The 11289-nt window shown below is 40.7% G+C and overlaps 1 long non-coding RNA gene across 1 annotated transcript in view; it reads right to left on the reverse strand.

The window, feature by feature from the left end:
* LOC139490264 (uncharacterized) overlaps positions 1 to 11283 on the reverse strand; it is a 44915-nt gene extending 33632 nt beyond the window's left edge. Inside the window, exon 1 of the long non-coding RNA XR_011656254.1 lies at positions 10961 to 11283. This is a non-coding gene — a long non-coding RNA (uncharacterized lncRNA). The remainder of the gene's footprint in view (positions 1 to 10960) is intronic.
* Positions 11284 to 11289: the final 6 nt, after the last annotated feature.

The following is an 11289-nucleotide window of genomic DNA, read 5'->3' on the forward strand; positions in this document are numbered from 1 at the left end:
TCTACTGACAAACTCGTACGGGTCTAGGGTACAAGTGCTATGGGCCATTTTAAAGGCAATATGTACCTCTTCCTCTGGTATCATTGCCCTCGTGGAGAATCTCTTCGTTTGGCCATTCGGCAATAGTTCAGTTCGAATTTGTTGTAAACCGGTATCCCATATCCCCACTTTTAACCCTCTACTTACTTACTCGTACGGGTCTAGGGTTCAAGTGCTATGGGTCATTTTAAAGTCAATAAGTACCTCCTCCTTATCCTTTCCTGACTAACTATCATTGCCTACGGGGACAATCTCTTCGTTTGGCCAGCCGGCAATAGTTCGAATTTGTGATATATTTGGGTAACCCCTCCTTTTCCTTTCCTGACTAACTCATACGGATCTAGGGCATAAGTGCTATCGGCCATTTTAGAGGCAGTACCAACCTCTACCTCTGGTATAATGGTCGATGTGTAGAATCTTTTAGTTTGGCCACCCGGCAATAGTTCAGTTCGAATTCGTTGTTAATCGGAATACCATATCCCCCCTTTTAACCTTCTACTGAAAAACTCGTACGGGTCTAAGGTACAAGTGCTATGGGCCATTTTAAAGGCAATAAGTACCTCTTCCTCTGGTATCATTGCCCACGTGGAGAATCTCTTCGTTTGGCCAGCCGGCAATAGTTCATTTTAGAATTTGTGATATACCAGGGTACCCCCCTTACCCTTTCCAGACTAACTCGTACGGGTCTAGGGCATAAGTGCTATGAGCCATTTTATAGGCAATACGAACATCTACCTCTAGTATGATGGTTGATGTGGAGAATCTCTTAGTTTGGCCAGCCGGCAATAGTTCAGTTCGAATTCGTTGTAAACCGGAATACCATATCCCCCCTTTTAACCTTCTACTGACAAACTCGTACGGGTCTAGGGTACAAGTGCTATGGGCCATTTTAAAGGCAGTAAGTACCTCTTCCTCTGGTATCATTGCCCACGTGGAGAATCTCTTCGTTTGGCCAGCCGGCAATAGTTCATTTTCGAATTTGTGATATACCAGGGTACCCCCCTTATCCTTTCAAGACTAACTCGTACGGGTCTAGGGCATAAGTGCTATGGGCCATTTTATAGGCCATACCGACCTCTACCTCTCGTATGATGGTCGATGTGGAGAATCTCTTAGTTTGGCCAGCCGGCAATAGTTCAGTTCGAATTCGTTGTAAACCGGAATACCATATCCCCCCTTTTAACCTTCTACTGACAAACTCGTACGGGTCTAGGGTACAAATAATATGGGCCATTTTAAAGGCAATAAGTACCTCTTCCTCTGGTATAATTGCCCACGTGGAGAATCTCTTCGTTTGGCCAGCCGGCAATAGTTCATTTTCGAATTTGTGATATACCAGGGTACCCCCCTTATCCTTTCAAGACTAACTCGTACGGGTCTAGGGCATAAGTGCTCTGGGCCATTTTATAGGCCATACCAACCTCTACCTCTGGTATTATGGTCGATGTGGAGAATCTCTTAGTTTGGCCAGCCGGCAATAGTTCAGTTCGAATTCGTTGTAAACCGGAATACCATATCGCCCCTTTTAACCTTCTACTGACAAACTCGTACGGGTCTAGGGTACAAGTAATATGGGCCATTTTAAAGGCAATAAGTACCTCTTCCTCTGGTATAATTGCCCACGTGGAGAATCTCTTCGTTTGGCCAGCCGGCAATAGTTCATTTTCGAATTTGTGATATACCAGGTACCCCCCTTATCCTTTCCTGACTAACTCGTACGGGTCTAGGGCATAAAAGCTATCAGCCATTTTATAGGCAATACCAACATCTACCTCTGGTATGATGGTTGATGTGGAGAATCTCTTAGTTTGGCCAGCCGGCAATAGTTCAGTTCGAATTCGTTGTAAACCGAAATACCATATCCCCCCTTTTAGACTTCTACTGACAAACTCGTACGGGTCTAGGGTACAAGTGCTATGGGCCATTTTATAGGCAATAAGTACCTCTTCCTCTGGTATCATTGCCCACGTGGAGAATCTCTTAGTTTGGCCAGCCGGCAATAGTTCATTTTAGAATTTGTGATATACCAGGGTACCCACCTTATCCTTTCCTGACTAACTCGTACGGGTCTAGGGCATAAGTGCTATGAGCCATTTTATAGGCAATACCAACATCTACCTCTAGTATGATGGTTGATGTGGAGAATCTCTTAGTTTGGCCAGCCGGCAATAGTTCAGTTCGAATTCGTTGTAAACCGGAATACCATATCCCCCTTCTAACCCTCTACTGACAAACTCATACGGGTCTAGGGTACAAGTGCTATGGGCCATTTGAAAGGCAATAAGTACCTCTTCCTCTGGTACCATTGTCCACGTGGAGAATCTCTTCGTTTGGCCAGCCGGCAATAGTTCATTTTCGAATTTGTGATATACCAGGGTACCCCCCTTATCCTTTCAAGACTAACTCGTACGGGTCTAGGGCATAAGTGCTCTGGGCCATTTTATAGGCCATACCAACCTCTACCTCTGGTATGATGGTCGATGTGGAGAATCTCTTAGTTTGGCCAGCCGGCAATAGTTCAGTTCGAATTCGTTGTAAACCGGAATTCCATATCCCCCCTTTTAGCCTTCTACTGACAAACTCGTACGGGTCTAGGGTACAAGTGCTATGAGCCATTTTAAAGGCAATAAGTACCTCTTCCTCTGGTATCATTGCCCACGTGGAGAATCTCTTCGTTTGGCCATCCGGCAATAGTTCATTTTAGAATTTGTGATATACCAGGGTACCCCCCTTATCCTTTCCTGACTAACTCGTACGGGTCTAGGGCATAAGTGTTATGAGCCATTTTATAGGCAATACCAACATCTACATCTGGTATGATGGTTGATGTGGAGAATCTCTTAGTTTAGCCAGCCGGCAATAGTTCAGTTCGAATTCGTTGTAAACCGGAATACCATATCCCCCTTCTAACTCTCTACTGACAAACTCGTACGGGTCTAGGGTACAAGTGCTATGAGCCATTTTAAAGGCAATAAGTACGTCTTCCTCTGGTACCATTGCCCACGTGGAGAATCTCTTCCTTTGGCCAGCCGGCAATAGTTCATTTTCGAATTTGTGATATACCAGGGTACCCCCCTTATCCTTTCAAGACTAACTCGTACGGGTCTAGGGCATAAGTGCTATGGGCCATTTTATAGGCCATACCAACCTCTACCTCTGGTATGATGGTCGATGTGGAGAATCTCTTAGTTTGGCCAGCCGGCAATAGTTCAGTTCGAATTCGTTGTAAACCGGAATACCATATCCCCCCTTTTAACCTTCTACTGACAAACTCGTACGGGTCTAGGGTACAAGTAATATGGGCCATTTTAAAGGCAATAAGTACCTCTTCCTCTGGTATAATTGCCCACGTGGAGAATCTCTTCGTTTGGCCAGCCGGCAATAGTTCATTTTCGAATTTGTGATATACCAGGGTACCCCCCTTATCCTTTCCTGACTAACTCGTACGGGTCTAGGGCATAAGTGCTATCAGCCATTTTATAGGCAATACCAACATCTACCTCTGGTATGATGGTTGATGTGGAGAATCTCTTAGTTTGGCCAGCCGGCAATAGTTCAGTTCGAATTCGTTGTAAACCGGAATACCATATCCCCCCTTTTAGACTTCTACTGACAAACTCGTACGGGTCTATGGTACAAGTGCTATGGGCCATTTTAAAGGCAATAAGTACCTCTTCCTCTGGTATCATTGCCCACGTGGAGAATCTCTTCGTTTGGCCAGCCGGCAATAGTTCATTTTAGAATTTGTGAAATACCAGGGTACCCCCCTTATCCTTTCCTGACTAACTCGTACGGGTCTAGGGCATAAGTGCTATGAGCCATTTTATAGGCAATACCAACATCTACCTCTAGTATGATGGTTGATGTGGAGAATCTCTTAGTTTGGCCAGCCGGCAATAGTTCAGTTCGAATTCGTTGTAAACCGGAATACCATATCCCCCTTCTAACCCTCTACTGACAAACTCATACGGGTCTAGGGTACAAGTGCTATGGGCCATTTTAAAGGCAATAAGTACCTCTTCCTGTGGTATCATATCCCACGTGGAGAATCTCTTCGTTTGGCCAGCCGGCAATAGTTCATTTTAGAATTTGTGATATACCAGGGTACCCCCCTTATCCTTTCCAGACTAACTCGTACGGGTCTAGGGCATAAGTGCTCTGGGCCATTTTATAGGCAATACCAACCTCTACCTCTGGTATGATGGTCGATGTGGAGAATCTCTTAGTTTGGCCAGCCGGCAATAGTTCAGTTCGAATTCGTTGTAAACCGGAATACCATATCCCCCCTTTTAACCCTCTACTGACAAACTCTTACGGGTCTAGGGAACAAGTGCTAAGTGTCATTTTTAAGGCAATAAGTACCTCTTCCTCTGGTATAATTGCCCACGTGGAGAATCTCTTCATTTGGCCAGCCGGCAATAGTTCATTTTCGAATTTGTGATATACCAGGGTACCCCCCTTATCCTTTCCTCACTAGCTCGTACGGGTCTAGGGCATAAGTGCTATCAGCCATTTTATAGGCAATACCAACATCTACCTTTGGTATGATGGTTGATGTGGAGAATCTCTTAGTTTGGCCAGCCGGCAATAGTTCAGTTCGAATTCGTTGTAAACCGGAATACCATATCCCCCCTTTTAGACTTCTACTGACAAACTCGTACGGGTCTAGGGTACAAGTGCTATGAGCCATTTTAAAGGCAATAAGTACCTCTTCCTGTGGTATCATTGCCCACGTGGAGAATCTCTTCGTTTGGCCAGCCGGCAATAGTTCATTTTAGAATTTGTGATATACCAGGGTACCCCCCTTATCCTTTCCTGACTAACTCGTACGGGTCTAGGGCATAAGTGCTATGAGCCATTTTATAGGGAATACCAACCTCTACCTCTGGTATGATGGTTGATGTGGAGAATCTCTTAGTTTGGCCAGCCGGCGATAGTTCAGTTCGAATTCGTTGTAAACCGGAATACCATATCCCCCTTCTAACTCTCTACTGACAAACTCGTACGGGTCTAGGGTACAAGTGCTATTGGCCATTTGAAAGGCAATAAGTACCTCTTCCTCTGGTACCATTGCCCACGTGGACAATCTCTTCGTTTGGCCAGCCGGCAATAGTTCATTTTCGAATTTGTGATATACCAGGGTACCCCCCTTATCCTTTCCTGACTAGCTCGTACGGGTCTAGGGCATAAGTGCTATCAGCCATTTTATAGGCAATACCAACATCTACCTTTGGTATGATGGTTGATGTGGATAATCTCTTAGTTTGGCCAGCCGGCAATAGTTCAGTTCGAATTCGTTGTAAACCGGAATACCATATCCCCCCTTTTAGACTTCTACTGACAAACTCGTACGGGTCTAGGGTACAAGTGCTATGAGCCATTTTAAAGGCAATAAGTACCTCTTCCTGTGGTATCATTGCCCACGTGGAGAATCTCTTCGTTTGGCCAGCCGGCAATAGTTCATTTTAGAATTTGTGATATACCAGGGTACCCCCCTTATCCTTTCCTGACTAACTCGTACGGGTCTAGGGCATAAGTGCTATGAGCCATTTTATAGGCAATACCAACCTCTACCTCTGGTATGATGGTTGATGTGGAGAATCTCTTAGTTTGGCCAGCCGGCAATAGTTCAGTTCGAATTCGTTGTAAACCGGAATACCATATCCCCCTTCTAACTCTCTACTGACAAACTCGTACGGGTCTAGGGTACAAGTGCTGTTGGCCATTTAAAAGGCAATAAGTACCTCTTCCTCTGGTACCATTGCCCACGTGGAGAATCTCTTCGTTTGGCCAGCCGGCAATAGTTCATTTTCGAATTTGTGATATACCAGGGTACCCCCCTTATCCTTTCAAGACTAACTCGTACGGGTCTAGGGCATAAGTGCTATGGGCCATTTTATAGGCCATACCAACCTCTACCTCTGGTATGATGGTCGATGTGGAGAATCTCTTAGTTTCGCCAGCCGGCAATAGTTCAGTTCGAATTCGTTGTAAACCGGAATACCATATCCCCCCTTTTAGACTTCTACTGACAAACTCGTACGGGTCTAGGGTACAAGTGCTATGGGCCATTTTAAAGGCAATAAGTACCTCTTCCTCTGGTATCATTGCCCACGTGGAGAATCTCTTCGTTTGGCCAGCCGGCAATAGTTCATTTTAGAATTTGTGATATACCAGGGTACCCACTTATCCTTTCCTGACTAACTCGTACGGGTCTAGGGCATAAGTGCTATCAGCCATTTTATAGGAAATACCAACATCTACCTCTGGTATGATGGTTGATGTGGAGAATCTCTTAGTTTGGCCAGCCGGCAATAGTTCAGTTCGAATTCGTTGTAAACCGGAATACCATATCCCCCTTCTAACCCTCTACTGACAAACTAGTACGGGTCTAGGGTACAAGTGCTATGGGCCATTTTAAAGGCAATAAGTACCTCTTCCTGTGGTATCATTGCCCACGTGGAGAATCTCTTCGTTTGGCCAGCCGGCAATAGTTCATTTTAGAATTTGTGATATACCAGGGTACCCCCCTTATCCTTTCCAGACTAACTCGTACGGGTCTAGGGCATAAGTGCTCTGGGCCATTTTATAGGCAATACCAACCTCTACCTCTGGTATGATGGTCGATGTGGAGAATCTCTTAGTTTGGCCAGCCGGCAATAGTTCAGTTCGAATTCGTTGTAAACCGGAATACCATATCCCCCCTTTTAACCCTCTACTGACAAACTCGTACGGGTCTAGGGTACAAGTGCTAAGTGCCATTTTTAAGGCAATAAGTACCTCTTCCTCTGGTATCATTGCCCACGTGGAGAATCTCTTCATTTGGCCAGCCGGCAATAGTTCATTTTCGAATTTTTGATACACAAGGGTACCCCCCTTATCCTTTCCTGACTAACTCGTACGGGTCTAGGGCATAAGTGTTCTGGGCCATTTTATAGGCAATACCAACCTCTACCTCTGGTATGATGGTCGATGTGGAGAATCTCTTAGTTTGGCCAGCCGGCAATAGTTCAGTTCGAATTCGTTGTAAACCGGAATACCATATCCCCCCTTTTAACCTTCTACTGACAAACTCGTACGGGTCTAGGGTACAAGTGCTATAGGCCATTTTAAAGGCAATAGGTACATCTTCCTCTGGTATCATTGCCCACGTGGAGAATCTCTTCGTTTGGCCAGCCGGCAATAGTTCATTCTAGAATTTGTGATATACCAGGGTACCCCCTTAACCTTTCCTGACTAACTCGTACGGGTCTATGGCATAAGTGTAATGAGCCATTTTATAGGCAATACCAACCTCTACCTCTGGTATGATTGTTGATGTGGAGAATCTCTTAGTTTGACCAGCCGGCAATAGGTCAGTTCGAATTCGTTGTAAACCGGAATACCATATCCCCCCTTATAACCCTCTACTGACAAACTCGTACGGGTCTAGGGTACAAGTGCTATGGGCCATTTTAAAGGCAATAAGTACCTCTTCCTCTGGTATCATTGCCCACGTGGAGAATCTCTTTATTTGGCCAGCCGGCAATAGTTCATTTTAGAATTTGTGATATACCAGGGTACCCCCCTTATCCTTTCCAGACTAACTCGTACGGGTCTAGGGCATAAGTGCTCTGGGCCATTTTATAGGCAATACCAACCTCTACCTCTGGTATGATGGTCGATGTGGAGAATCTCTTAGTTTGGCCAGCCGGCAATAGTTCAGTTCGAATTCGTTGTAAACCGGAATACCATATTCCCCCTTTTAACCCTCTACTGACAAACTCGTACGGGTCTAGGGTACAAGTGCTAAGAGCCATTTTAAAGGCAATAAGTACCTCTTCCTCTGGTATTATTGCCCACGTGGAGAATCTCTTCGTTTGGCCAGCCGGCAATAGTTCATTTTCGAATTTGTGATATACCAGGGTACCCCCCCCCCCCTTTATCCTTTCCTGACTAACTCGTACGGGTTTAGGGCATAAGTGCTACGGGCCATTTTAAAGGCAATGATATAAATTGTTAATGTTAAGATTAATGACTGAGATTGGTCTCCGTAATTTTGAAGAATTATATGTCATTGAAATAGTACTTGACAGTTTTTATTTTTCTGTTGTTTTTATTTTTGCAATTAACTATTTTTCTATTTTTTCTGATCTGTTTAAATAGAAAATACTGTCTGTATTGTATGTTTTAGTTTCATGCTTGGACTATATTTGTAGACAACGAACAACGAACAAATTATGAAATGCCCATATGACCATCAATTCTCTGTAATTCCTAAATTTCTATACTAGTATTCAATCATTTTATTTATTTATTGTAGCTTACATTAATTCAATAATCACAAAATTTTAATAAGAACTGTTCTTTACTTTATTTGTTTGTTGTAATGTCCCATTAAATTTCTATATTTAATTATATTTATTTCAACTTGTTATTGCTTCAGTTTACATTATTTCTCTTATCACAGAATGTTAAAAGACCATTACTTTGTTTTATATGTATGGAAGCATTTGCATTGTTTTTATTACATTTACAATGTTATTTAAAGACGCAGACCTAGAAGTCCTTGAAGAAGACCAAAAGTTAATTTAGTAAACGCGGACCTCGAAGAAGACACCCATTGACATGCCTGTTTGAAGTAATATCACATACAAATAGGAACGTTATTTAATCATAGTTATCGTTCATAGTTTCTAACAACACTTCTTCGAACGCAAGTCATCTCATGAATATTATTGCCGGCTCATGAATATTATTGAAGGCTGGCCTCATGAATATTAACGCTGGCTGCTATCGACGGCTAGATCCACACTAGTTAATAATAAGTAGTACCGGAAACAAGTAAAAAAGATATAGGGGATAATTGAAGGGTGTAGGATAATAGGTAGAAAAGAGTATATACAGTGTAATAATAAGTAGTACCAGAAACAATATAGTGCAAAAGTTGTAAAAAGCAGTATCACTATTTTTTTTTAACTCGTACGTATATATTTGGGGACATGCCAAATTTTTAGCTTCACCTTTTTCAAAAATCCGTTAATTTTTTCTCATTTTCTTCTAGTTTTAATTATCTTCTCTGTGATAAATTTTAAAATACAAATATACTACAAAACTAATGTATCTATTATTTACTATCAATCCTAGTTAACTATCAAAACGGGTCACTGGTAGTACTAACAGTTACATACCATAATTGTAAATAAAAGAAAGTAAAAAGATAACAGATTTTGGGAAATAACAGGGAGAGGGCTAAAACTTTGACCTTCCCCCAGTGTAGATGGTTCAAGTTAATAAATATCATTACAGAGGAACGCGGCGTGCACATTGGAAATATTGTACTTTATTCCGGATGTTTTACTTTTGATTTGTTGTATATTTGATGTTTTTCGATTTTCTTTTTTTTTATCATTGTGTTGGCACTGAGTTAATTCAATAACAGAATATTTTAACAATAACGCGACTATTTTACTCATTTTGTTTTGTTTTAAAAATTTGGTCGAAAGTGTAATAACTACGAGCTAGTGTACACGAAAATATTGCAGTCTTTTATATAAACGAGTACTTACATAAAGTCTATATCCCGAAGTAGATTGTATTTAAATTTTGTTCCTGTTTTTAAATGTTCAAACATTTTGTGGCTAACAATCTAACAATAAATCTGTATTGTTTATAAAACTTTATCAGTTTGAATCGATATCAAATTGGACATCATTATTATCTTTTATGTCAAGTATTGATGGTTATCAAATTTATCACAAAAGTTCAAATAGAGTTATTTCCCTTGTACTGTTATTGACATCTTATTTATTTTTTGTAATGAATGATTTTTGAATAGCAATCAAAAAGGACACATAACCACATATAACAGAATGTCATGAAGAAATATATAAAATACACTTACACATGCAACTATATATAGTATAAATAAATGATATTAAGCAAAGTGTGAAATATACATGGTCATCTTATAATCATAAGATAAAATCTTTTGTATTAAAAAGTAATACTTCGGGGCCTTGAATAGCTGACTATGCGGTGTGGGATTTGCTCATTGTTGAAGGCCATAAGGTGACCTATAGTTGTCAATATCTGTGTCATTTGGACTCTTGTGGAGAGTTGTCTCATTGGCAATCATACCACATCTCCTTTTTATATGTATGTTTTATCTCTATTAAAAGACAACCCGGTGCTCCAGTATTTGTAAGTGATTGTTTTGTGTGGCCTTTAAAGTCATTAAAGATGCACATATCTCAGGTCAGATTTTCCTTTCATTAGTTTCTTCGTCATTTAAGATTTAACAGTATGCTAAGTAAACTGATATAATTTTTAATGCAATTCAGGTCTACAACAAAAATTCAAAACAAATAAAAAAATTAAAAAAAATATTTACAAATGCTATTCAATATTTGTCATCTCTATGTATTCACGAGACAATACCCCATAAGACATTTCCATTATAAATGAATGTTATATAACTCGGTTCTATTTTGTTAAAAACATATTGTCATATTTCGCTATCATTGATCTTCACCTGACAAGTAGTCCTAGTGTTCAAAGCATCATAAAAAAATTTTATAAGAAAGAAATCAAACAGTGGCAGAAAGTGGATAAAGGATTAGCTTTAATAACAAATATAACACAGTGACTTATCTTCAAGCATAGTTACACATTATTTTTTCTGATGACCTTATTAGAAAAGTTGTACGTACTTTTTGGTAGTTTGACTATCCAAACTTTCGGTCACGAGCTTACCAGATGGTTATTCCAGAAACCAGACGTCATTGTGTTGTTGGTTTCCTGTCTTATTGGCTTATACACCCTTACTCCTTTTATTCGTACCTGTATAAACAGTAGCTTTTTTTTTCGTATTGACCTGTTTATCAAAGTTTATCAATAATCTAACGATGCTAGATAAATTATTGACAGTAATTTTACTCACCTTTAGATGTATGTTAACAGTCTTGTAATCAATTATGCCAAACCAATAATTCACGTCTCACAATGCTGTCTAGGATTACTTCTACGTATAAACTCCTCTTGGAATAAATTGTCGTCATGTTTGTTTTACATGTCTGCTGTATTGAATCGTCATCCAAAACAACTCAGCAGAATTAATAATTTATGTGAAATGTGAGATTTGAAACATACCATTGAAAATCGATATAGATCTCAAAACATGCATTCAGTATCAGCATCGATCGGAGGCTAATTAACAATGGAAAATTGTATCCGAACATAACGGTCAGATGGACTTGCTATCATCATATT

This window comes from Mytilus edulis, chromosome 9 (assembly GCF_963676685.1).
Source record: "Mytilus edulis chromosome 9, xbMytEdul2.2, whole genome shotgun sequence".
In the NCBI taxonomy this organism is placed as follows: Eukaryota; Metazoa; Mollusca; class Bivalvia; order Mytilida; family Mytilidae; genus Mytilus; species Mytilus edulis.